Source organism: Chamaea fasciata, unplaced genomic scaffold (genome assembly GCF_029207755.1).
Source record: "Chamaea fasciata isolate MVZ Bird 193981 ecotype frontalis unplaced genomic scaffold, bChaFas1.0.hap1 SCAF_7, whole genome shotgun sequence".
Taxonomy (NCBI): domain Eukaryota; kingdom Metazoa; phylum Chordata; class Aves; order Passeriformes; family Sylviidae; genus Chamaea; species Chamaea fasciata.
The window spans coordinates 22,893,352-22,920,087 of NW_027094092.1; the positions used below are offsets into that span (position 1 = coordinate 22,893,352).

At 37.8% G+C, this 26,736-nt stretch overlaps 1 long non-coding RNA gene across 1 annotated transcript in view; it reads left to right on the plus strand.

The window, feature by feature from the left end:
* LOC136291740 (uncharacterized) overlaps window positions 1-17,207 on the plus strand; it is a 32,641-nt gene extending 15,434 nt beyond the window's left edge. The window contains exon 3 of the long non-coding RNA XR_010721685.1: window positions 16,452-17,207. This is a non-coding gene — a long non-coding RNA (uncharacterized lncRNA). The remainder of the gene's footprint in view (window positions 1-16,451) is intronic.
* The last annotated feature ends 9,529 nt before the right edge of the window (window positions 17,208-26,736 follow it).

Consider the following 26,736-nt stretch of genomic DNA (forward strand, 5'->3'; position numbering starts at 1 on the left):
TTCTCCTCTATTTCAATTTGGAGGCAGGAGACTGCGTAAATAGGTTTTTAATAACTGTTTAAATTTGAACTTTCTAAATTTAAAAGGAAAAGAAATTTCTTTATGATGCTTTAAAGCATTTCATGGTTGAGCTTCAAGCGAGCATTGGAACCTATAGTGAGCACGCCTCCAAATATAGGTCTTATTATAAACTAGGTATACAAGCTGATTTAAACAGCCAACATTTGCAGGTCTCTGCACCATGAATGGAAAATGGAAAATCAACCTATTAGGTGATTTAAGAATGGAATATTTCAAGTTATTTCTGTTCAGAAGGGAAAGGCAAAGGCAAAGGAAAAGGCAAAGCCCAAGTAAAATAAGCTTCCTTACAGAATATGTGAAAAAAAAAAATTACTGTATCTAGCATTGATGAAAGAGTAATGGAAACAAATCTTAAGCAGTGAATAGAATATTGACCTTATCAAAATGTATGGTAGTAATGTTTCCTCAGTGATTTTGACTATGCAAAGGAGAAATACCCTTAATGCATTTGATTTTTTTGATGTCTATCGGTTACATCACACTCCCAAATTCCTGTTAGTATTATATTGTCTGGGTTCTGAAGTACTTAGGGCAGACCCACCTCCAGTTCTATGGGAGTTAAAATTCTGCATCCTCTCTACCCAGCATTTCTGAAGTGACCTATGTCATTTAGTAGCAGAGTAGGAAAGACCTTGCATTTTCACAATATCCAGTCACTCTGTGTGCACTCAGGGAAGGGCATCTACTGTACCTCCATACTCATCTGCTTTGCACTAGTGGCTAAAGAGACCTGCACTACCTCAGACTGATTAATGTTCATTTTGGGTGAATACAAGGTCATTCAGATCCTGCAGGAGTGGGTAAAGAATGAAGAAAAAATACATGAAGATGATGAACACTGGAGAGGCTGTATTTTCCATGGAGAGTGCCTCTGCATTGCAAAGAATTCATACAGATGGTCGTGAATGTTCATTCTTCCAGAATCAGTTTTCATGAATATTCCATATGGACACATCACACAATTACTGTTTACTTGTGTTTATGCTCACTACTGAGAATCAGCACCAAATTACAGTGACATCCAGGAGTGAATTACAAGAGAGGCCAACATTTAGGAAATAAAAAGCATTCACTGTCCTGTGTAATACTTATCGGGTATCAGCATGAAGATTCATGGAAAAAAATCTCTTTAGCCTTGGCTATGGTTTGTGGAGGACAATGAAACAGATTCCACAACAAAATAGGATTTTGTGAGCCATGAGGAATCTTTATAAGCCATAAAGGAGACAGCAAAGAGGCAATTTCATTGAAGTATGTAGACTTAATAGTATCTGTAATGTCAGTGTGAATTATTAGAGCAATTCTGGCCCTGATGGCAGTGTGGAAGTTAGAGGGGGGAGCATGAAAATAGGAATGTTATAAGAATTAAAAAATAAAGAGTTGGAAGGCTTATCACTTGGAGTGTAACAGTTGAAATGATACTCTGTGGAAATGTTCCTCCAATTCAAAAGCATCTGTTGGAGTCCTTCAAGAAACATAGTTAGACAATTAAAAGCAGAAAAAGAAACAGTGCTTTGGGGTCAGTCAAGCTGCTTTCAGAACAGATTCCTTCCAAATATGTTTGGGGTTCAGTAGTTCAAGAAAAGTCCTGTCAAATTTTCCTGCTTAGGGAGTCCTGGAAATGAGAACTGCATTTGTTTTTTTTTTACCAACAGGTTGGTATATCAAGGTCAATACCTCTGATATTGAGGTCAAAAGTAATTTTTCATTTATCTTTTTAATTATATTTAGAAATAAGAGAAAACATGCAAAGAAAAGCGACCTGCTCAGGGTACCAGAGAAATCAATGGCAATAGTGGAAATAGATATAATATTAGAGAATTAGCAGTTGTATGCTCTAACTTTGGATACAGGTTTGGGTCCAAAATTGTAGTGGGAAATGCTTCTACTGTGGAATTAAGAAATAATCTTCCAGGATTTATTCTTAAATACCTCCTTTAAAAAACTTATGAAATAGGACAGTAAGGAATAGTGCTATGGCAATCTGTGTAACAGGTAGTGTCAAGATATGCAAATTGCAGGTTTCTCCTTCTTCAGACTTGGAAGAAATTTCACAAAGACAGTGAGCATCTAGGACTTTTCTCATTGCTTGCAGAAGAACAACCTTCGAGAAATTAATGACTGTCATTATATGAGCCTTGGTTGTAGATTACAGGCAATCCCCAGTTTTCTTAGGTCTCCATAGTCAATTTGTACCGTCATTACTGTGTGTGAGCAACATGCTAGGAAATATTCATTACATGATACATAAAATGTACCAAACAGCATGACATTATTTGACTTCCTAACAAACTGGAGGCTCCAGCTTTGTAATCAAGCTTCTTTCAGGGAAGGAGATATTTGAAGATGTCTAGATTTTGCATCTTTAATATTAAAATTATTAAACAAAAGTTTAATCAAGAAAAAAGGAAGGCCAAGAAAGGGATTCCTCAAGGTGTAAATAAAGTAATAGAATGAGCAGAGAATTTTCAGGTTGGTCAAGGTGATGAGAAGATAACCACTTTGTGCAGTCTAGTTTGAAAGCAATAACTGGCAGAAACATTTTGCTTGGGATTGGAGAGCTTGGGACAGAAAAGGGTTGTTTCTCTTTCAGAATTTGGATGGCAGGGCAGGAAAAAAACAACCCACTATGAAAACTTTCAGTGACTTGTGTGGGTTATTGATTTTGTTCTTTTTATCCCTTCATGAGTCAGTAAGAGACTTCTGCTGCATCTCTGATCTGGCTTCACCCTTGCATGCCCAAAGTCTGACACAACGTAATGGCAGACATTGTAGAATGTAAGGCTTTCCATGGAAGGTGTTTCTGCAATGCCTGTGTGAGCTGACAAATATGCTTCTCTAGAATGAAAATAATTGCACATTTGAAAATGTCACAGTAAACTTTGATCTCATAACAAGATGAGTTTAGCTTGGAGAAAGTCTTAATTGATTAATTTTTACTGTACTAGGAAGAAAGCCACGGTAGTATTAAGGGTTTATGGTCTGTACTAAATGAGTAAGTAACTAGGGTGCTGTCCAGCAAAAAAAATAAAAAATTTGCCTATGCTATTCATTGGCACATCATTGGAAAGAATTTGTTAGGAAAATGAAGTTAGAGGTCAAGAACAAAAGGATATTTCATAGGAAAATGGTGTGCAGAGGAGCACGGGTTCCAAGCTGTTATTTTTAGGGAAGGATGAGAGTTATTGTGTGTGTAACCCTGCAGACAGCTGGGGCCTGGTCTTGCTGCTAAATGATTTATGTTAGGACTTCTCTATTTTGTATCAGAACAACGGAGTGGAAATTAAGAAAAGAGAAGTAGAGGATTATACAGACTATGGGAACACATTATTGATTACTGGAAATTTTCAATATAATTTCTAATGTGAAAGAGATTCTACACCTAGAGCATATCTTTTCATAAAAGTATTAACTTGAAAGGGTTGTTGCTGCTTTTGGGGGTTTTTTGCTTCCTTCTCATACCCCAAGGGAAATAAATTAGGATCCTCATATTTTTTTCTGGCAAAACTTCTTGGTTTCATTTTTCAGTTTGATTCTTAGATTTAGAAAAAAAAAAGTTTTGAAAACAAGAATCTTTTTTAATATAAAAATGCCTGCTAGTTAAAAATAGATTTCCCTGAAGGAAAAAAAACAAAACAACTCCAAATCATTTTTCAAAGGTCTTTGATAATTTCTCACACTATGCTTTTGGAGAACATAAAAACTAATACAAACTTAGAAAATAATAATCCAAGTTGTCTTAAGTGAATGTAGGTTGACTGGTCTGAATTCTTGGGAGATTGTTCTTACTGCTCTCCACAACAGCCTGCTGGAGTTTCATTTTGCCATCAGCTTGTATACCAAATGTATATAGAACTTGTTGACTATCTGAAAGTTTAACACTGCTAAGGAAAATGTTGATTTTCTTTTATGCTTCAGCTTTTTCATTGTCCTTTGATAGCTGGCTAACAGAACATGCTCTCTAGTGTATATACAGCTTGGTAGGTCATATATGCCTGTGGAATGTAGTTTCTAGAGTCAGAGAATATAACACCTTGACACTGATAGGAATTATTTCATTTTTAACTTCCAAGTTTGGCATAAAACTTTGTAGTTAGGTTTTTGGGGGGTTTTTTTGGTGGTTGTTTTTATGTAGTTAATATTATATATTTTTAGTAGGGCTGTAGGAAATTCAGTAGTTATGTGTTTCTGCCATACTGCAGTGTTTGATTTAATTTTTTAAAGCTGTCCATATTGCACACTGCACTGCAGTACAGAGATATCCAATTCCATCTTTAATGAGCTACCCTAGATATTGGAACCAAACTGTGCAGTGCATCAGAACTCAGTAAATTAACCAATGCGTGACTCTGTCTCATGTGGTTAGACTGCAGTCTAACTGCAAATGCAGTAAAAAGAATTACAATTGAAAGTAATAGATCACAGGAGGCAAAATCTCTATGGAATGAACAATGCAGCTCTAAAGTTTGTGAGTGTTGGTGGATGTGAAGGAAAGTGGTATTAATGGCAACACTATGTGCCAGGATGGTCCTGGCAGTGCTGCTGTTAATGGTCTAAAATTTAGAAGTAAAGAAGGATTACTTGCAATTACAGTTACAACAGAGATACTCTTTGTCTGTGCCCTAAAAAAGTTTGCACAAGGGATGCTGTCAACCAAGGAAGCTTTGAAGGATGTTTCCAAGTCAAGATGTGCTGATTACACTGATACATTGGGAGAGCTGGACTGATGCATGCATTTGCATGATGATGGCAATTTCATGCAGGGTGTTAGCAATGACAGGCACTGCAGCAATGCAGGCTGTGGCACTGGCATGTTCAGGATACCATGCACAGAGATGCCATGACTATTTTCCCATGCACTTTTGCTGCACTGTCCTCTACCTGCCCCCTGCATCCCTAGAAGAGATTATACATTTGTCATTAATCACCTCTGATGTGCACTTGGCCTCTTATCTCTGAGAATAGTTTCTTAGAGGATGCACCATCTCCTGGCTGCAGATTTCAAAGTGTATTCACCAAATATCTTTCATATAAGAGAGAAATTTGACAGCCTAAACTGTAGCCACTTGAGGCTTGTAATCTCTATAGTAGGGATATGTTTAAAACATTTTGATCATCACTGTGACCTTTCTTTTATCAGCTCCTGAGTTTCTTATCACCATACTGCTGCTACAGGAGTATTCCATTGAAACAAAGGATTTTCTTGCACAGAAATATATTTGTCTGAAGAACATTGACTAAGGCAAAATTCTTAGTGCCTTCTTAATGTAAACATGTGATGACATTCTAGAATACCAAAATATCCACTCCTGAAATCATGGACAACCTTGCTGAAGATTCATTTTACTACAGAAATCTAATTCAATGTCTTGCCAAAAGTTTTCAATGTGCTGTCATGACCCACTGGGTACTGGGCACAACATTTGCTACAAATTCTTGTCAGGCTGAACAAAGACACCAGTCCTTATGTCAGGGAACTTTTATGCTTCTATTGTATAATCATCTTAACTCCCGCAACTAGCCCACCACTTAGTCTCAGAAGTGTTGGCTAACAAGCCCTTAACTTTTACAACACACTTCACCAAGCTCCCAATCCACAAACTTCTCGAGTGTCAGTTAACAAGCCCTTGACATTTACAACATTTACTCTTCAACAAGCTCACAATTCTAACAACAGCCTTCATCAGGATGGGTCAATGAGTAGAATATGATAGCCACATTTTGCCAAGATAAGGTAAGGGAAGGAGAGAAGAAGGAGCATCAGCAGTCCTTAGATCCCACGTTGGTCCTGCCCCATGGATAGACAGGAGGGTGGGGGAGTTGAGGCAGGTACACTGAAAATGAGTGTCAAGGCAGAAAAGAAAGTTGGCTCAGCTCCCCTGCGGCAAGAGTCTGAATATTTGAGATAAAACACGCTTGTGCCTGGACCTCCACATGTATGATTTGAACTCAAGTGGGTTGACTGAAGTAAAGACACTTAATATTTTTTGGCAATATTGAACTGAAAATATTTGTTAGTTATCTTTCTGCCAGTGTGTTTTAAGTAGGCTTGATTAATGTTAAAGAAAAAAAAAAATCAATGCAATAGCTGGAAATCAAACCATCCTATGAAGTCTGTATAACACTGGTAAGTGAAGAATTGAAAAAAGTTCTGTGGCCTATCACAATCTATGTTGGAGACTTGCAGCATTTTTGTTTGTCATAAATTCACAGTTTATGATATCATGCAAGTCCAGTAAGAATGTCAGTCTTCATTTTCTAAAAGTATGTTTTTGCTAGTATTGTAAAATAAGTTCAAAAATCTGAATCTAAAAAAACCCAAGAAAAGTAGCTTATCAAAACCTAAGTAGATATACATTTTCTTTTATGTTCTGTAGAAAGTTTCTGTTTAATGTTTCAAAACCTCTAAGGCCTAATTTATGACATTTAATGATAATGACAATAAAGGTTATCCTAGTAAATGTGTTGTTACCTCTTAGGCAGCAATGAGCACATAGAAGTATTTCATTCTTAATTCTATTCTATGGAGTTTAAAACTAAAGATTCCACTTTTAGCTGCACAGGAGTCCATATAAACATGTAAATTCCAAAACTGGGAATTAAACCACTTTCTAGAAAAGTATTGAACCTGCTTTGACATTTTATGTAGCTGCAAATCCCCATCCCCAGATAAATTACTTCAGCTTTTAATTACTTTATTGCTGAAAAATTGTGCCTCATTGCAAGAATTTATCTTACTCCAGTTTCCTGATACTGGATGTGGTACTTCTGACAGGGCCCTTAAAAAGCACTATCCTGCCTATTTATCAGTACCTGATGCACAAGTGACATATTTTAAGCCAAGGCATGAAAACATGCACAGGCTGTAAGCAGAGGTAAGCAGATGCATAACTAGGCAAACGTAGCTTGTGGCACACATGGGGAAGGGTAGGGAAATACTACCCTCTCTAGACAACCTGTTCTCACCAATATCTCTAAGCTAAACAAACATTAAATTTTTTGGGTGATATTAAAGGACTCAGCTTAATGACCATGGAGACAGCTGTCTCGTCAGAGTCACAAAGCAGATTTTACTTAAAGGATACCATACATGAAAATAAAACAGTCCTTAGGCTGAGCATAACACAGACTTCCCAGATAACCCTACTTTTGGCTACTTTTCAGGTCCCATCCTCAGCCTTTTATTGCTTTGGCTCTTGCCTTAACAGTAGGGATGGAGCAGCTGTAAGTTAACAGCCAGAAGCAATTTTCATTGATCTTTCCTGCTCTTTGCAGTACTCCACTAGAAGCATCCCCAGGGCACATTACTAATTTTTTGCCCTTTACTTTGGGACCATTAGATTAATGGCGTTATATAATTGCCATTTCTTCATCATTAATACAATAATGGTGTGATGAATTTTACAGTCAAACAGTCTTTAGCTCTTGCTATAGGGTAAAAAAAAAAATCCTCCTATTTCAAAATGATACTGTCTTTTTTTCCCCAGCCCTATCAAACAACTTTGTTTCTGTGCCTTTGCAGCCTAGTTATGACCCTCTGAGTTAAAATCATTTGGGGAAAAAGAGGGAATACAACAACCCAACAATATGGCAAGCATTTTATTCACTGCTCCTTGAAAGATAAAGTCCCATACAGCCCAGCCAGCAGCCCAACCAGCCCACTTAGGTCAGATCAGAATCATCCAGCTTTTGTATCTGTGACTACATTTTTTATTGCTACACAGGCTCTCCAGACACTGCCTTGTTCCATCTGCAAACTTAAACTGTTGTCATGTTAGTATTAAGACTTTGATATTACTATCCCGCTCTGACCAGTGCTTACCCAAATCAGGTATGGATATAGGAGCAGAGCTAAAACAGCCAGGGGACATTCCCTATTAGCAGCTGGATAATGCAGCCTGGTTTTGGAGCACAGGGGAACCTAGTCATGTGCAGCTGGATGGAGCCAAGGCACACTTCTCCAGTTCAGGGACAGAGTATGGGCCTACAGTTTTCTTCAAAGATACTTTAACTTGGCCTGTGGGTTGGTGCCTGTAAGGTGGGACTGAATGTCATTGTTTTTCCTCTGTCCATGCTCATCTGGAAGAGGAGGACAGAGCTATGCAGGGTACAAGGGACTGGAGTGACATCTGAGTATCTGTGGAGAAGACACCTCTAAAGAGGCAATTTCCAAACCTGGACAAAATAAGGCTTCCTGACCTCATCCTAAAGTGTGTTGTGGTGCAGTGTGATGAGACAGCAACAATACCTTCTGCTTCTCCAGACCACGCTGCCATTAACCTGGGCAGGATAACCAGTTATTGTGAGGTTTGAAAGTAGAGTTATCAGAAACATAGACATCAAAAGGTAGTTCCAATGTACACAGCAAGAGATTCCCTATGTGTGTTGCTGAGTTGTTGGATCTATTGTTGTTTTCTATTGATTTGCTTTTCTAATGGTGATGAAGACATTCTAATGATTTGTACAAACATTTAGACTGTGGAAAACTCAGGAGAGCTGACTTCAATATGCACGATAATTTCATCTATCATTGGGGCATGCAGAAGTGAAGTATTTTGTCTTCCTCATACTTGTCATGGGATTAGGGCAGATGGCAAACTGAAGGTACTTGTCCAAAGTACAGGCAGCTGTCTCAGTCAAGACACAGCAAGCAACTGAGTCTGGGGTCAGTTCTAAATAAAAGTTTACACCAAGAGCTTATGACAGAGAATTATCAAGTAGTAAGCCTTAGAGGAAGCCAAGAGAGGGGCCACACCAAGTGTGTAGTGTAGTTGGTGTCTTTGACCACACTCCAGATGACTCCTGTCAAACAGATGTCTTTTGGAACTTCTCACACCTGCAACATGTTTGTGGATGGTAGTGGACAGTTGGTCTAAATAGAGCAGGAAGTGATGCATAAAAGAAGTTGTTCTCTTGTTTATTATTGTCTTTTCTTTGCTCAAAATTACTGATCTTACGCCTAAGCAAGATGTTGCCTGTTTCCCTTATTTAAAGTTCCAGTATTACAGGGAATAGATATGTTACCCACTCTGCAGAGGTAGCAGGAAAATTTGTCATTTAGAAATAATCAGTTCTAGAATGACTTTTATGTGTGCTATTTCTGAAACCTCTTTAATGAGATCTGAGTTCATCCATGTATCAGCTGAAGCAACAGATATTAACTCTCCCATGTGTACAACTTGAAATGAGATGAAATACGGTTTGTCTTGGAGTGTAAGCAGTGGGGAATCCTGAATTTTACAGTCAAAACATTTCTGCGAAGAGATTTTATTTTTTATTGTTCTTAATCTTGTATTTGAAAATAAATCTGGAGCTACATTGCCAGGCTTGGATAGGGAAGCTCTCTGTTTATCTCCTGAATGGGAATTACTTGGCTTGACAGTTTGACAGTTTCAGCCCTTGCCAGTACGCCTCAGTTTTGATGAGAGAAGATCACATCTGGTCCTGAGGAGGATGAAGGACAAGTTAAAGGCTGCTCAGTCCCTGGCTTCTGGGTTATTTTATCCAGGTTTGGGAGGTCATGTCCTAGTGAAAGATCACTTAATATGGCCAGAGAACAGAAACTCCTTTACTTACTGTCATCAGTTCTAAATGAGGTTTATCCCTGCAAGTGATTAAACACCTTTACTTTGGCCAGTCTACTTTCTAAATGGAGAAAATCAAGAGCTTTGCTGTCTTGCTCTCCAAAAGCAAGACTGAGTGGGTATTACTTTAAGTAGAAGTACTAAAGTTGCCTCTTTTCTCACATTATTTTTTTCCTGATTTAGGGACAGGACTGAGAAAGAAAATACATTTTCCTTGCATTTTAAAAAACAAAATATATTAAATATTAAATCCTTATATGTCCTAAAGGTCTATACTTAATTTTTGCATGTTTTCTATGCATTACCATTCATTATTAAATAATCTTAAACTGTGCTGCAACGAAAATTGAGTCAAATTTAAAGACAGGAGTAGAGGAAAATTGGAAGGTTTCCTTAGCATATAGGCATTTTCTGGGCCAGTTACTTTATTCCTGATCATTCTGCCTGTCACTAAAAAGATGTTTGCCATCTCTGTCTGAGAGATGGCTTGTCATGCTTATAGTTCCCTGAACATCTCACTGTAAGTGATTTTGCCATATTATCTACATGTTGCAAGAAACCCTAAACTGTAAAATAATATGTAGAAGGATTTTCCAAACCAGCCTTCTCTGTGAATAGCCCAGTGAAAGTAAGACATTTTAAAGATTCAAAAATATTCCCAACAGAACATTAGAAAGCCTAAAGGTAAATTATGAGTTTACATGTACTGCCACTGTTGTACTTTCAGCAAAGGGCATTACCATGAAATTAAGACAAACACATGAAAGTTTTGAAAGCTTCCTCATTACCCATAAATGTGGAATATCAGCAGAACACTAGGAATGTAATAAGTCTTCTATGACATTTTTTAATTTGAATGCTGAACAGTTCTTCATCTCTGTTTACTGGTTCCTGGTGCCAAGGGGAAGAAAGTCAGCCTGCCAAGTTATGTTTCTTGATCTCTCTAACTCACTGTAAATCCTCCACCAGGTTATTAATTTTTTTTTTCTTTGCCACCTGTGTAATGGAGATAGTCATTATCTACTTCTTATTTGATTTTCTGAGATTATGACATTTGTGGTAATGAATCTTCATAAACCATATCAAATTCATTGTGATGAGGTACTGTAAAAAGGGCAGTGTATATTAAAAATCTCATATATTTACCCTAGTATAAGCTGCCTAAAACTGTTTCAAAGACTGGATGATGGTCTCACTCAGTTTAGCTTTTTAGTTTGGAAATACATAATGTCTGGAGGGGAGTAACTACTGATTTCATTAGCATTACATCTACTAAAAACCTTTGGGAGAGAAGGGAGACTAAAGCCACAGTCTGCACATTCCTGCCAGGATATCTAGGAGCATAACTGTACATCTGTAGCCTACTGTTCAGACAGATAAGGCTTTAAATATTTAACTTTTAAAATCAAAATTGTGTATCAGTGTCACACACTAACTCTTCTTTCGGTTTCTGTTCCTACCCCTCTCTGTTTCCTCTTTAATGTGTGTTGACTTGCTCTTGTTTTTTCCCCCTCTGGAAGCATGAGAATTTTTTTTTCACTTGGGACTTGAAACACTGCTCCAGGGTGAACTTATGGCCTTTCCTGGCAAAGGATCTGCAAGACTGAGGAGTGTTCTGGGGAGATATTCATGTCACCAATGAAATTCTTATGAGATTATATAAGATAGCGTGTGAAAACTGCAATAAGGATGTCACAGCCCTGCGGTACAACAGAAACAAAAGAAAAGGGAGTCTGATAGATAGAAATACAATTACACAGCACTGCACCAGAACCTAAGAAATGCTGATGGGGAGGACCATGCTTAATTGGGGAACAGAATATGGAATAGCAGGTGCTTTTCCCTAACCTGTCGCTATAATATAATGTGTTCCCGTCTCCTTTCTCCCAGCTCAGCTCTTGTTCAACAAATCTGTGGTGGAATTGTCTTAAAATGTTCCACAGATAGTAGATCCTGGCTACAGTGTAAGATAGGTAGACTATTAAAATATGATCTATCTCCAATTTGTGAAGAATGGCAGTAGTAGAAGGAATTTTTTTTTCTCCTTTTCTTACCTTTAATCCAAGCGAGATTTTTCTTTAGGCAAAAGAAGCATATTTCTTCTTTTACAAGTTGGAGAAACTCCAGTGATTTTTTTTCCCACTCACTCTGAGTTGTTCAGTCATGATTAGACTGGCACTAAGAATTCAGAAACCGTGGCCTGTTTTGTATCTTGTGTTGCAGCTACACTAATAAGGAATTATGTCCTTTAGTCTTCTCTTGGAATAAGAGATTGTGTACAAAAATTGGTGGGTTTAAATAGCCAGACATATAAATATCAGAATGTGGCTCAGCAGCTAATCCAAACCCATTATTTTACCATACATATGTTCTCAGAAAGATATCCTAGCAACTGCCTTTACAGTACAAAATTTTCTTTTATTCACCTTACACTTATAATTCTTGCATTTGTTTAAGGGTGGACATACTTCTATGCACTCGGCCTATATACACCAACCTGTTGTATATTTCCACCATTAACAGAGTTTTCCAGCTATCTCAGATCCAAAAATAAGGAATTTTGGGGTCCTTCATGGCCTTTGTATATTTATTATAGGGATTTTCATTTAGTAGTGTAAGAGTGAATCTTTTTTTCTGCTTCACATGCATCTGAATTTTTTTCTAAAGTTAGAGCATGTATTAGTCAGCACAGTCTGTTTTCAGTTCAAGCTTTTCAAGAGTATATACATGAGTTAGTCTGTTCTTCTGTTCTATTGTATTCTACATACGATTTCCAGTTCCTTATCTGCAAATCACTATCTACAGTATCTTTCAGAAAAAGTATAAGGGTGCGGAGAAAAAGTGGGTAATTTTGTACATAACATTAAATTTACTAATAGTTGAATCTCTTTTGTAAAAGATACAAGAACACTACTTCGTTGAATAGAATTTCTGAGCTTCCTTCGGTGTACCAGCCTATAATGTTATGTAAAGGGGATGGTAAAAGGAGATGTAATTGTACTTAAACCTGTAAAAAAATTATTTTGTACTGGTCATTTGTGTCCTCTTTAAAGGACCATAAATTCTCCTGTGATGAATAATTTAGACTATTGTGTTAATTTTTATGTCCAGGAGGCATAATTTATGGAATATTAAAAATTAGTACTGCATGGGAAATTTGCTTAAATTCTGAGAATGCTTAGCAGGAAATTGAGTTTTTAAAGAATGATAAAATATGATCTATTATGAAAAACATCCCTCTTATTCACTGTCACAAGGAAGACATAGTAAACCACAGCCAGTAGCAGATATGGATACTGGTGTTTGAGAACCATTGAGTTTAGAGCTTTTAATCTGTTTGATTACCTCATTCGCTCATTCCCACCCCAGTATTCCTTTCCCTATGACTTGACTTTCCTTTCCCAGTAGTTTAGATTATTATGTATCAGCCAGAGAGGAACATTAGAAGCATTTAGATTTAAACTGTTTCCAGGTAGAGTGGAACAGTACTCGTAATTTTTGTTTTTTTGTAAACCCAGCCAGATAAAGTTCTGCATCTGATCTTTAGGAAGTCATCACAGCGATATAAAGACGGTAGTGACAGCAGCAGCCAGACAGCTAAATCTTTCCTGGTACAATGCAAATACACCTTTGGGAGATTATACATAAGGTCAAATCTTGTTTTAATTCTTTCAGATGAGATGACCAAAGTGTAAAGTGAGAGAGGACTGAGCTCAGATGAATGCAAAGATGGATTGTGAGCATGAAGTAGAATAAGGAAATTATAATTTGGGATGAAAAGATTAGTGTAAAAGACTAATTTATACCATCTCTTCATTTGTATAGATACTATTTTCAAAGCAGAAGATGATTAATATATAAAGGGCTTTGAATATATAACTGAGCTTTTGAAGTGACTTTTCACAGCACAAAATAAATGCTAATAGACAACCTTTCTGAGAGAGAGGTCAGCAAAATAGGGATGATGGGCACTCAAAAAGAAATGACATACTGCCCTAGAAAAGTCTTCTAGGAAAAGAACATGGTCAAAATAGCAACATCTTAACATGACTCTGCTTTGTAGAAACCTTAACCATCAAGTGCCCTGGAGAACAGCCAGTGGGATTACCCTTTTTACAACATTGTTAAATGGTGCAGTACAAAAGCCCTGAGGATGCCCTAAAATGAAACTATTCCTGCATTTGAAGCACAACTTAAAGCAAAATATACACATTTACACCCCACCCTTTAGATAAATAAGTTGCCTGTTTTTTTTTTTTTTTAATTTTACTTTTTTTTACTTTTTTCTTATATGATCAGGGATAGATTTCATTAATACTGAGGGGTGGTTCCATGTTTTGAGGGATGCAAAACTCTCCTATTTCTAACCTGTTTCCCCTAAAATTCTGTTTCATTCCCCTTCAGTGTTTTTCCTCTCTCTTCTTCTACTGTGCTTCTTCTTAACATAGTTACCTCATTCATCCTTTTAATTTCTAATGCCTGTCTTCCAATTATATGGGTAACTTCTAATTCCTTTTTTTCTGCAGATGATTTCCTTGTTTTTGCTCTCCTTGACTGAACCCTTTTAGGTCCCCTCATCTTTCTTTGTCCATCTTGTGGTTTTCTAGTTTTTTATCCTCATTACTTCCTTCTCTCTAGCCTCTGGCTTCCTCATCACATCTTTTGTCAAAAATACTCCATATTTTTGATAGATCACCACTTACCTCTTTCTTAATCCTATCCTGTCATTTTATTGCTGGCTGAGATTGGCTTTCAGCTCATTTACCATCATCATGAAGTGATTTGCCCTAGGGCCCAAGCTCACAAAAAGTGCCATTCCAGGCAGAAAAATGGCTATGTTGAAATGGTCTCTCTTCTTGCTAGCAAAACTGCTTCCTTCCCTTATCAGTTTCCTGTGTTGAGTTAGCTGTAAGTATATGTTACTTTATATTATACCTGCAGAGCCATCACCAGTGAGAGTACGTAGAAGCTTATGCAGTAAACAGTGCTGGAACCACTGGGCCTGGACTGGTCAGACAGACCTAAGGATTAATTCTGGTGTGATAGGATGACACATGTCTTTCTACTGGCCTCTTTTGGCCAGTTATGCCCTTTCCTGATAGTAGTAATGCAGGGAATGAAAAAAGGACTTTGACCTGACTCTGATTCACATTAGCTTTGGAAAAGAGGCAGGTTAAGACAGAAAATCTCAGCTGCACACTGAGTACATTTGGAGTCAAGGAAGCACGATAAACAGAGAAGCCTACAGCAGCATTTTTTATACTGTCACTTTTCAGCACAGAACCGCAATTTAATTACTGCTGCACCCTTTTGACCTAGGATGGCTGTCTTTCTGCAGTGTTGCTTTTGTGCCAGCTGGGACTGGAAAACACAGGTTGTCCTTTGGGCCATTAGAGAGCCCTGTGATAGAGGTCCTGGGACCTGCAGGGTGTGGCTGTCTTTTGGAAAGGGTACACTGGTAAGTTACTGCTAGAATCACAGGAGCTCAATTCGTGTGGCTCTTCCACTGAACCCTTCAAACCGTGAAGGAATGTACAGAGAGTTCATGATCAAGATGATTAGCAAAATGATAAGATGAGAAACCTCAAACATTTTCTGAGAGGACCATCATTTATGCAGGGAGACAGAGCTGTTGGGGGATGCATTTTCTGAATTCACTCAAAAGAGATGAAAATATTACGGTCTCTGACCCTCAAATGGCTCCCTGCAATGCCACACCCTGCTTGGTGGCCAGCTCTGGTGAAACCATGTCCTTTCTCTTGTCAGTAGCACAGAGTTTAACGAGGACTGCAGCTGCAGGTTCCAGACTCTGGAAAGTGTCCTTTTCCAAACACAGCAGATCTGATCTCAAACAATTCAGCCAGGTTTCTCACAGTTGCCACAGCTCTACAGTTATCTGCACATGCATAGAACTGAGCATGGATGTCTAATGTCCAAAGTCTCCAGCACCCTACACCCACCCTGCAGAGGTGCCTTTGAAAGTACAGAAGAAACTGAAAGATCAAACAGAGTGAGCAAGCACCTGGCTGTGCTATTGCAGATGTCTGTAGTGGCAAGTGCTGACATTAGACTTTAGCTTATCTCCCACATGCATAATGTGTGAAATTTTCTGAACATTTAGGTGGACGGGAAATAACTCCCAGTTATATTGTGCTGCAATTCACTTTCCTTCAGAAAGGCACACCACCAGGAAGGATCCATTAGCATTGCACTGAAGTAGCTTCATCTCTCCACATATTCTGCTACACCATAAGAAGAAAAAAAGGTTGAGTGAATACTTCATAGTATTTAATAATTTTGAATTGAGCACCTATCCTGCTTTGGATAAGGCCAAGTTGGACTTGCTGTGGTTTTGAAGGGTGACTAAGGATACCTGCTATTCATCTACTTGGCTTGACAAGCATCTTCCTCAGCTGCAAATTTTCAGGTGTGAAATTACCTCCAAAATGGACTTTATGACTGTTGCTGACTCCTTTTAGAGTATACAACTAGTTTCTTCGGGAACAGACAAAATTTATTAATAATTTTTAGGTTTCTTACACCGTGGGTTTATCTGCTCTTGGTTGTACTATCCATTCATTATTTGTAGTTCATTAGCTGACAGCAAGTGGTTATATTTTAGGCAAGATTTGCTTTTATTTTCATATTCAGATGTTCTAGCTTGTTATCTTTGTTTCTAACATCACAATTTTACTTGTTATTGTTTTGTACTTAGAACCATAATTTTTTTTTTATGAATGGGCTAAATAAATTACATCCTGACTCTTATTTCATTTTTCTGGGCAGAAATAACCTTGACTCAGGATGTTCCAAGGATTATTGATCACTGGAGCTGTGCTTCAGGCCTTCAACTCCTTCAAGCCAATCATCAGTGCCCTCTGTCAACAAATATTGGAAAAGTGCTGAATGCATTTGCTCTATGCTCTTCAAAGTTTTCCAAAAGTGTAAGGTGCCGGGAACAGCGTCTAACTAAATTACAGGGTTTAGGGAGAGAGTTCTAGGTGAAAAGTCACTCTGGGCCAGGTGAGGGAAAAAGTGGCTTAGACTTTCACCTGTGAGGTCAAGACACTGTGAAGTGTGAAGTAACAATCCTTAAAGACAACATAAAAATGAACTCAATTCCCTCTGCGTTCCCTGAAAATTCCAACATCCCCTGCCTCTTTGCCTGAGGGAGTGGCAGCGTGTATTGCCCACTAGAGGACACAGTTTGAGTCTTTCTCCTGTATTCAGTTACACTCAGGCAAATTTGGCTGAAATGAGTGAATTGGGGAAAATATAATTTGGTTAGTTGTGCAGACAGCACAAGCATGTGAAGGACACTTTCTTAGGAAGGCAGACCAAACAAAAAAAGTTCCATTACACAATTGTCAGAGGTATCTATTCATCTGTAATCCCATTAAAGCCAGCAATAAAAACAATGAAGTTCCTACTTTGTAAATAGCAGAAATCTGCAAATAAACAGCCCTGTCTTGTGAGTGAGGAAAGCAGCAGTGTGTGAGGCCACTTGTGGAGAGTCTGCAGAACTTTGGTGCGGCTGTGCTATGGGAGGAAAAGCAGCACTAGAGCCCTATTGATCTTGTGCCTGTTCCACACACAGACTGTTATTTCACTGCTGGAATTCTCCAGACATTAAACCCAAGCATCAGTTTCAGGCTCCCTGGGTCAGAGGTTACAACACCCCACAAGCTGCTGCTGAAGAGATAAGGGTGTGGGCTGAGGAGAATGGAAGTGTGGCTGCAGGACCTCTCCAGACTGGTTTCCCTGGAGGAGCTCTTGGCTGGATGCTTCTACTGTACAAGTTCTTTGAAAACGAGGATAGCATAAATTATTTAGGCATGGCAACACTGCCCACTGCCATCCCATGACTTGCATGCAAAATTTAAGTACAGGCTTCTTCTTATTATTATTCAGGGCAGAAGTTGTCTTTGAGGTGCCCACAACCACCAAGATCAACTGACTTGGAAACACAAGTGGGGTTTCAGGCACCCTTTTAAAAATCTATTAATTATTTAATTAATTTATATTAGCATGATAGCATGTGCTATGGAGTCTCCACTACTTCTTAATAGTAAGATCTGAGTGCAGTGAAATACACAGAGTTGTTGGCCCTTGATTTAGCCTCTAAATCAATTTAGCCACAATCCAGCCTCTGTGGCTTTTTTTTTTGGTCTGGTGTATTCTCTGTCATCTCTGGCAGGATCTAACACTAATTAGCCATAACTCTATAAAAAGTAAAAACTTTCTTATCAGTTTCTCATTCTGCACTGTCATACAATAAATATATGCATTTATTATGATTGATATTATCAATAATTAATTGTTAAGCATTATTAATAATATCTGTATTAAAACCTGCAGTGTGCACACGCTTCAGCAAACCTGACGGTGAAGTTGCAGTATGGGTGCATGTGGCAGATACCTACTGAAGAAACAGTAATAGAGACACTAAAATTGGTGATCTGGAAGCATCAGTCATTTGTTCTTTTTGACGCTGTTTTACCTGACTGGGCATGCAACTGCTCACAGGGTGTGTGAAAAGCACAGACCATCTGCCACAAGCAGCTTTGGGAAAACACACGCCATTCTCTTTGATAATCTCTGATGGCTTTTAACACGTGGAAATGAATTCTTGTTGCAGTAACCTCAGGGAAAGCTGGGAGGTCCAAGGTCCTCCTCAGTGCTTTCCAGCTGTAGGTAGCTACTCGTTCTTGTACCTCACGCCTGGCCATACACAAGTGCATAAAGCTGGCAAAGCAAAAGAGTTGTCACACCCTCCTTGGACTTATTTGTGCAATGAGCAGCAAGAATTGCAGTCCCTGCTGTCTTTGGGGAAATAGCTGCTACTCAGCTCAGATGAGATGAGAAAGCAAGAAAGCAAGAAAACAGAGATGAGAAAGCAAGAGGCTGGCTACTGTTTCTATATTTTCTATCACAGACAAATTGAGAAGACAGAAAATGCAGAAATAACTGTATAGCACAGGCAGATACTGTGCAAGCAAGATTTAGACTTTCTGGAAAAGGCAGAGTTGCTGTAGATGAATGATCTGTTTAGAATTCTTGCTCCTTCTTTGACTAATCTATTGTTTGTTCATAGATCATGGATGGCCAATGATCTTTTGTCCTGTAACCAGAATGTCCTTGCACTGTATTCAGATAGTGTGTCCCGGGTACAGTGGATCGGATTCACTGGTGCTTTCTTGGCTTCCACAACATTTAGACATTTAGGAGAAAACTGTAGCACAGGTTTGTAGCTCACTGTTTTGATGCACTACATGTCTGCACAAACACAATTAACTGGTTTAGAGCTGGTTCATTTCTATGAACTTCCATCCTTCTCACTAATTAATGGAAATGCAAATGAGAGACTAAATTACAAGTAGGAGAGTCGGTTCTCACTCTGTGCTTCACAAGTATCCCAGGGGTAACAAAATAAAAAGACCTGAGCAGAGCACATTCATTCCAAAAGCAACCTGAAGGTACATAGCACAAGTGAAGATAACAGAAACAGAAGAAGCAGCTGCCTTGAGTCATAAAAAAAAATAAATACAAACAGTATTCTTGCTTCAGGGCTATTTTCACAGGCTGAGGAAAATCTGAACTATTTGTTTCTGAAGAATCCTACCATTATATTCTTAAGACATTTTGGAGGGGCACTGTGAATCTCTCTACTTCATCACTATATCACGTGATCTTTTGGAGGTAGTTGATGGTGATTTACACAAAAAAATTGCCCTTCTTTTGGGCTGAAATAGTCAGTTTTATACACTTGACAGGTGTGGGGGGACTTGTGAATTGATACATACAGGCAACCAACCACCAAACCACAGCTGAAATGCAAAGAGTAGATTCATTTCATTACCTCACTAAAAATACTGGGTGGCAGAGACACACATCAGGCTTAGTTCATCCTAGTGAGCAGCAGAGGGGCTCACTGCCTGCCCCAATACATCAGAGGGCTTCACACATGCGCAGTCTATCACAAGACTGTGCTTTTATGATCTCTCTCTCTCCCAATAAGAGGCTCAAGAGTGTCTGTGACAGTTTGTTGTCTCTATACAGGAATTCTACTTCTCAAAACAGGCAGAGGATGAACAACACTGGGCATAATAAAGAGAGTTCTCCCATACCAACAATCTTATCATTCCCAGCTTCAAGGTCACTTTGAGCAAAAACTATTCCCTCCTCCACAATCTTCCCATTTTAATCCTTTCCTCCCAACTGTGTGCAAAGCCTTTATCTTGTCTTCCATGGACTTAGTGCTATTAGACTCTCTGCAGAACAAAATCACATCTGCTTGTGTGTGTAACTGTCATATTTGTCAAAGCTGTCAGGAAAAATACCTTGCACACAAACCCTGCATCTAGAGTAAAACCACAAAACCCATTTCAACGTCCTTATTTCAGCTTATTTTGTAAGTTTTGTATGACTACATTCTACTTGCTATCATTAACCAACAGTGGTGGCACAGGGAGAAGTGCCCTGAGATGAAAAGCCTGGTTAAGCATTTGAGATTTGAAACTGTGATAGGGTGTTGATCAAGAACTGATTTGTCCTGCTGACGTGTTATCAGGAAAGCATGCGGTTGAGCCAGGAGCTCTCAATAGTCAAGGCAACACGAAAGAGCAATGTCATTCTGAGAGTCAGTAGGTTTCCATGAGGGAAGCAAGACTGGTCAAAAAACCACATTGTAGTTATACACCTGTAAACTTCATCCTTTCACATAGAATGTAGTTACCTTGCATTCCACAAGCACCTGATTTACCCTGGTTTCTTGGCATTAGTTATATTTGCAGCTCTGTAATCTTTCACTCAGGCTGCTGTAGCAGCATTTTTTTTCCCAAAGAGGCTCCATTTTCCAAGGCCTCTATGGGAATATTTTTCCTTTATTGTTCTCTGCTCTTACATACTGCTTTCCTCATGGCCTGGCAACTGCAGCCTCAGTAGTGCTGTTACAGCAGGTTCTCTCATGGGAAAGAATTACTAGAATTACTGGCATGAGAATCACCCCTGTTTCCCCTTCTTGTTTTGTAGATTTCAGTCCATATTAGAGAGAACACACATAGCAAAGTAGATAGCAGACACTCAATAAATATTATCATAGGAGGAATCTGAGGAAGGAATTTAATACAAGGAGTGGTATTTCAACTTCAGTGAATTTTAAAGGAAATTTGTCTCTACTGATATGCATTTTCTGCAGTTGAAGCCATTAGACTCCAATGGGTTTCAAATAGTTTTCATTCAAATTCATAAATTCAGCAAGGGTTATTTATAACTCAGCTTCAGATTAATGCAAAAGCATGGCCCAGATTCACTAAAAATTTGCAAACAGAAGATCAGGAGTCTCTTTAACCACTTCAGGTAGCTTTCATCTTAAAATAACTTTAGGTCTGAGGCAACAAATAAAGTCAGATATCTTGATGTAATTTGAAGCATATTAAAATAGCAAATGAGATTAATTTCAGTTTATTATCCCTTCTCTACATGATAAAATGATCACCTACATGCCTTTAACTATTCATATTGGATCCTTAATAGAACTTACCCCAAAGACAAAACAACTTATCTTAAAAATTTCTGGAGTTGTTTCCTTCTAATCATAAAAGCAAACTTTCAGAACCTAAGAGCTTTTACTGAAAGTAATGATGAAGTTTATGGTTAGACAAGATTTTGAGATTTGTGTCAGGGATTCTGCAGTACAGGGGAATGTGGGTTCAGAAAAAAAAAAGTCAAAACTTACATGATTCCAAAATTGCTTTGTGCTACACCATGGGCACTAAGCAAAGGTTTTTCAAAGATTAGTTTCATTTTTCTTTAATCAGGTTAATGAAAGTTTACCTATAGAAAGAGATACAAACCACATCCATCCAACTTCTCAGGAAATGAGTCAGATTTTTGAAGCAAGATAGCACCATTACATAAATAGCCTGACATTCAGCCATAAAATCATGCTGTTCACTTCCTGAATTAAAAATATGAAACTTCTGCTTGGAGCTAGTGAATTTCTCTGGGAAATATAACCAAATTCAGGTATGGGAAACAGGCACAACCTGACTGAACTGTGTCAGTACACAGTTGCCATTAAAACAGAATGAGACTTTATTTCCGGCCAATCTTTGTTCTAGTTTCATTGCCAATTCCTGAATTTTAGCCATGAAGTATTTCTCGGCATGATTAAGGATTTTACAATGAGTTCTACTCTTTGGCCAGATTTCATATTCATTTACTCTGGATCACCTTTTTTTTTGTTTGTTTGTTTGTTTTTTTAAGATAAGTAAATCTGAATTCCATAAGTCATTTACCATAAACCTGTTTTCTGTCTTCAAACCATTCTTTTGAAAAGAAGTAAGGAATATGAACACTGTTATATTTCCACAATCCTGACTTTTGTGTCAGCCCTGGGGTTTTCTCAATAGCTCCTTGCCTTAAAATAAAATTAATAATTACCTGGAGGAGAAAATTATCTTAACATATCCAGTGAAGAATATTCTGAGTTCAATATGTCACTGGTCACTTCCCCACCACGAATTGTGTGTCTTGAGGCTTCATGTTGAACTGAATAAGGCAATACCACACATTCTGAAGTGATATAAGCAAAAAAGAGCATGACTCTTTTCACTGGACTCTTGGCACCTCTGGAAAGAGTCCGTTTTATTTTTATGATTTTTAGCAAGCCCACTAGGTCGTTTTCAGAAAACAGGTAGCATTCCAATGAGTTTTCATGGGTCAGTGTTTTTATATGAACTACTAAATTGAAAAAATACAACATAAAATGCAAATGTTGAATAATCCTTAAGTGTCAAATACATGTCAGTTATAATTCTACCCTGTCTGTTGCTGTAATGAAAGACAATAGCACAGAAAACTTCTAGGTCAAAAAAGCTTGTTCCAACTGTATTTTACAAAAGTGATAAATATTAAGATGTGCCATACAGTACCAAATTTATTTATTAAAATATCATTATTTCAGTATTTAATTCAGAAAATATTTTAGCATAATGCTTCAAATCTGAATAGTGAAATGGAGCTTTTTGAAGAACTGTGCAAGAAGTGTGGCCCCAAGATAGGAATGAACATTCTCAAAATTGCTTCAAGGACTCTGCAAATGCTTAGGAGCAAAATCTTTGGCAGCTTAATGCTGAGGGAAAAAAATTTAAATAGGAATCTGAGAATGCAGATTTTTCATTTGTAACTTTTTAGAATAGATTATTTTTCTCTGGGCATTGTTTTTAACTAAAAGACAATGGTGCGTTCATTTGCGTAAAGACCTTGACTGTGTCTTTGAGTTTAACTAAATGTATGGGACCTGAAGTGTCTGGAAATCTCAGTGAAGTGAAATTGTTTCCAACAGACCAAGGGGTCTCTTCAGACCCTTGGAGCACTCACAGGGCTTAGGTCATGCTACAGCTCAGGATGACCAAGGTATTGAGTAATTAGTGGCCATCCTCAAGGATGAGTGGGACTCATGGTTTTCGCAGCATAAATTACTGCCATGTTCTGCTCTGTTCTCTGTTCCACGTATTTTGATCACCAAAATATTCATGCTGAATCACATTCCTAACTGGGCAAAATTCCCCGTGTTTTACCCTTTACTTTGTCTACTGCATCCCAAGAAACTTGAGATTGCTACAAGGTTTTCTATATCATATCTAATAAGGTTCAACAGTGCTCAGTGTCTAAGTCTCAGTTCTCTGGAGAGTTCTCTTTTAAGTTCCTGAATGTGTTGTAGGAATCTGACAACACAGACTGTGGGATGGGGTGTTTGTGCTGAACTGAGACAGTATGGAGGTGTTTTAATTGGTGTTCTACTGGAGGTGTTCTAATTGCCCATATTCTGCCAGCCCTAATGATGAAAGGTAATCACAGGGAAATAGTTGGACTAATGTGATAAACACAATAGGAGCGCTACTACAGGCTCTACTAAATGGAAATGAACTCTAGAATCCATAATTACTAATCTGTTTTCAATCAAAATTAGGTGATTTGAGATACTAAATTTTCAAAGTATTTCCCAGAGAGCAGTTTTCACCTTAGTTGTTTAAACCACTGAGTTTCCTCAGTGAGAGAGTTTTCTACTCATTCTTTTACACAAGAAGGTATACTGATATTAATTGCATTTTCTGCTATTTATATACAATAATCTCAAACAGAATAGCCTTCAAATTTTCTTCTAAGGATTGACTATCAATGATGTGCACAGGCTTTTCTTCTGCCTGAGCCTGCTGTGGCTGAGCTGCCAGTCACAGGCTTGCCAAAAACACCATGAAGCACGGAACGATTTATTGTTTATAATTAGTAAAAAAATAAAACAAATTTAAAAATTTACTAAAAATTTACTAATCACATCAGCATCTTCTGTCCTCTAAGTGCATAATACCAGAACCCTACTTGTTCAAATATAAAAAAAAAAATGCAACTACAGATTATGCTTAAATTTTCATCACTTCAAGTACCTTTTTCTCATGAGGTATTAATACAAGCTCGCCAGTTCTATGTATGTATCAAAATTGGCATTAGGTGGAGGACTTTCACAATCAAAAATATATTGTCAAAAATCAAGAAATAAGTGGGCTCTTTATTTCAAGATCGTACTATTTTCTCTTTTAGTGACAGAAACTGAATCCTGCTCTAAAGTAAAGAAAGGGAACTGGAAAACATCCCTCCAACAGTGATTTTCATATGCTGACCTTAGTCATGAAATCTGCCCAGAAAAACCTTAAAGTCCAAGATGCTTGAAGAGGATGCAGGGCAATTTTGTAGCTATACTGACTGCCATACAGAAAAACTGGTGGTAAATATTTTAACAGAAAAACTTTTTGTAGAAGAACACATTTATCAAAATGCACTCTTGAAATTATTATATTAAAATTATTAAAATAAAGTCGTCTAAATTATCCAGATAAAATGTTTTAATTTGTTTTAATTTTTTTCTCAAACTAGAATCACGTTGTGTAATTTTGCCAAAAAAAGTCTTGGATGTCAGATTTTGGTGCTGATATGTAAAGGGCTATTTTCTCCCCTTGTTATATAGTTTCATGCTCTTCCAAGATGAAGGAACAGTCTCTTTGTTCTTCAGATTTTTATCACAACATGCATTTCTAGCCAGATGATAGTACTGAGTATTATTCAGTATTTATGTATGGAACAGCATGTTTAAAAGTTTGGAAACACAAAGGAAAATTCTTTACATCCCCATAGTATGTTTTTGTTCAAGTCAGCTCTCACTGGATTGTGAACATGCTTTGGAAGCAGTGTTCTACAGCCCATGTTTCTTCTGGAAACATGGCAGGCAGAGAAAAAAGTTTGGTGACAGTCTATAGGCCCTATATTTTATGAACTAGTGACAGAAATACAAGCATAACCATAACGTAAATTCAGGAGGATAATACCTAAAGTACTCTAGGACTTAGTAGCAAAAGGAACTTCTTTTTTTGGGATTATCCTTGAGTAAAACATAATCCAGCACCCTCATAAAGAGACAGTGGCCTCTGTCTCAGCATCCTCCCTGCCCTTACCCTGAGACCCTCACATTTTCTACTTAGCTGAAGTATTGATAGATGAGATCTGTGATAAGTTTTGTCCCTCTTCCTGTGAAATAGAAATCTTGAGCTTTTTCACACTGTACATTCACACAAAAGAATTAATTTGATTTAATCATAACTTGAATTAATCATAAGCAGAAATGGCATTTTCCAGGACAGCCCAGAATGGATTGATTAGAGCATTCTCTAGTGATGTGAGAATTCTGAATTATGTAAGAAACGATTCTGAGAATTTTGCTGGCTCTCTCTGTCTCTCAGACTCCAAATCCCAAACTGGAGTTGAAAGGGCTTTATTGAAAGCTGTCCTTAAAACTCGTGCAGCATTGAAAAGTTTGTTTTAATTCATTAACATTTTCAGACAAGGATATTTCAGTAAGATCCAACTTTCTGACTTTATCATATTCTTCCCTGGCAGCTACAAAAGATCTACATTTTCATTTCTGATTAATTTAAAAGATGACTGAAAGCTAGAATAAAATGTCATTATCTGATATGTCCATAGTGATGGTAGAACAAGAGAAATGTTAAAAATGGAACAGTATGAAGCAAATAGTTGATTAAAGATACTCTGGCCAACAATTTCTGTGTTTCCAGTCACAACTGTATACTGGTTCCAATAGAAATCAGAAACAGTTCTCTGGTGGTTCAGTGTTGTGGATTATATATAGGAGAGCTTGACAATTTGAAAACCTCTCTTTCCTCCATTAAATCCCTCTCAATTTCAAGGTCTAAAGGCTCCTTCCATGCTAATCTCCTTCATGCCTATACCTTGCCAAGGACTTCCACACCATCCTGCTTGTCAGTGCTGCCATCAGTTACCTGATGAGTGCTCTCACTGCTGATTTTGTGTAGTCACATCAGATCGAGCCACAATTCAATCTTACTTCAATTCCTGGCTCTAGCAGTGGCCAATTCCTGGTGTTTCAGACAGTCAGTTCCCGCTGAAAATATTCTTGCTTAATTTGAGGTGTTCTGCATGGAAAAAAGATTACTTGGGATGAATCTGGACTTTTTCAGCTTCTGTGGTGATCAGTTTATAATAAACATCATTACATTGAACAGCAAATAAACTTTGCATGTCCATAGGATATCACTCTTGTCCATTCTCTTCCATGGATTTAATTCTCCTTCCATAATATGCAAATATATATGTAATATAATAAATTAGACAGAATGTACACAGGATTTAGCAATTGCCCTCCCTTCCCTGCCTCACCTGCACTGAGTTTTTCCTTATAGTTATTCTGAGCTCCAGTGGTCTCTGAGACTTTAACATCTGTTTCATGGAACACAAATCCCGGAGTTTAACAAATAGAAATGCAGCATTGTCTCAGTCAGATATTTAAATACATGATCCTAAGTGGAAGACAGTGCTTCAGGCTGAAATTACTCTGCATGATAATTTGCTGTTCTTATTTTAAGTAGAATCCGTTTTACTTTTTATGAAGGACACTTGGCTCTCCTATTACGGGACAAGAAGCCAAAATGAAGTAATATTGTGTAAACCAGTTATTCATTCAGACATGCCAACT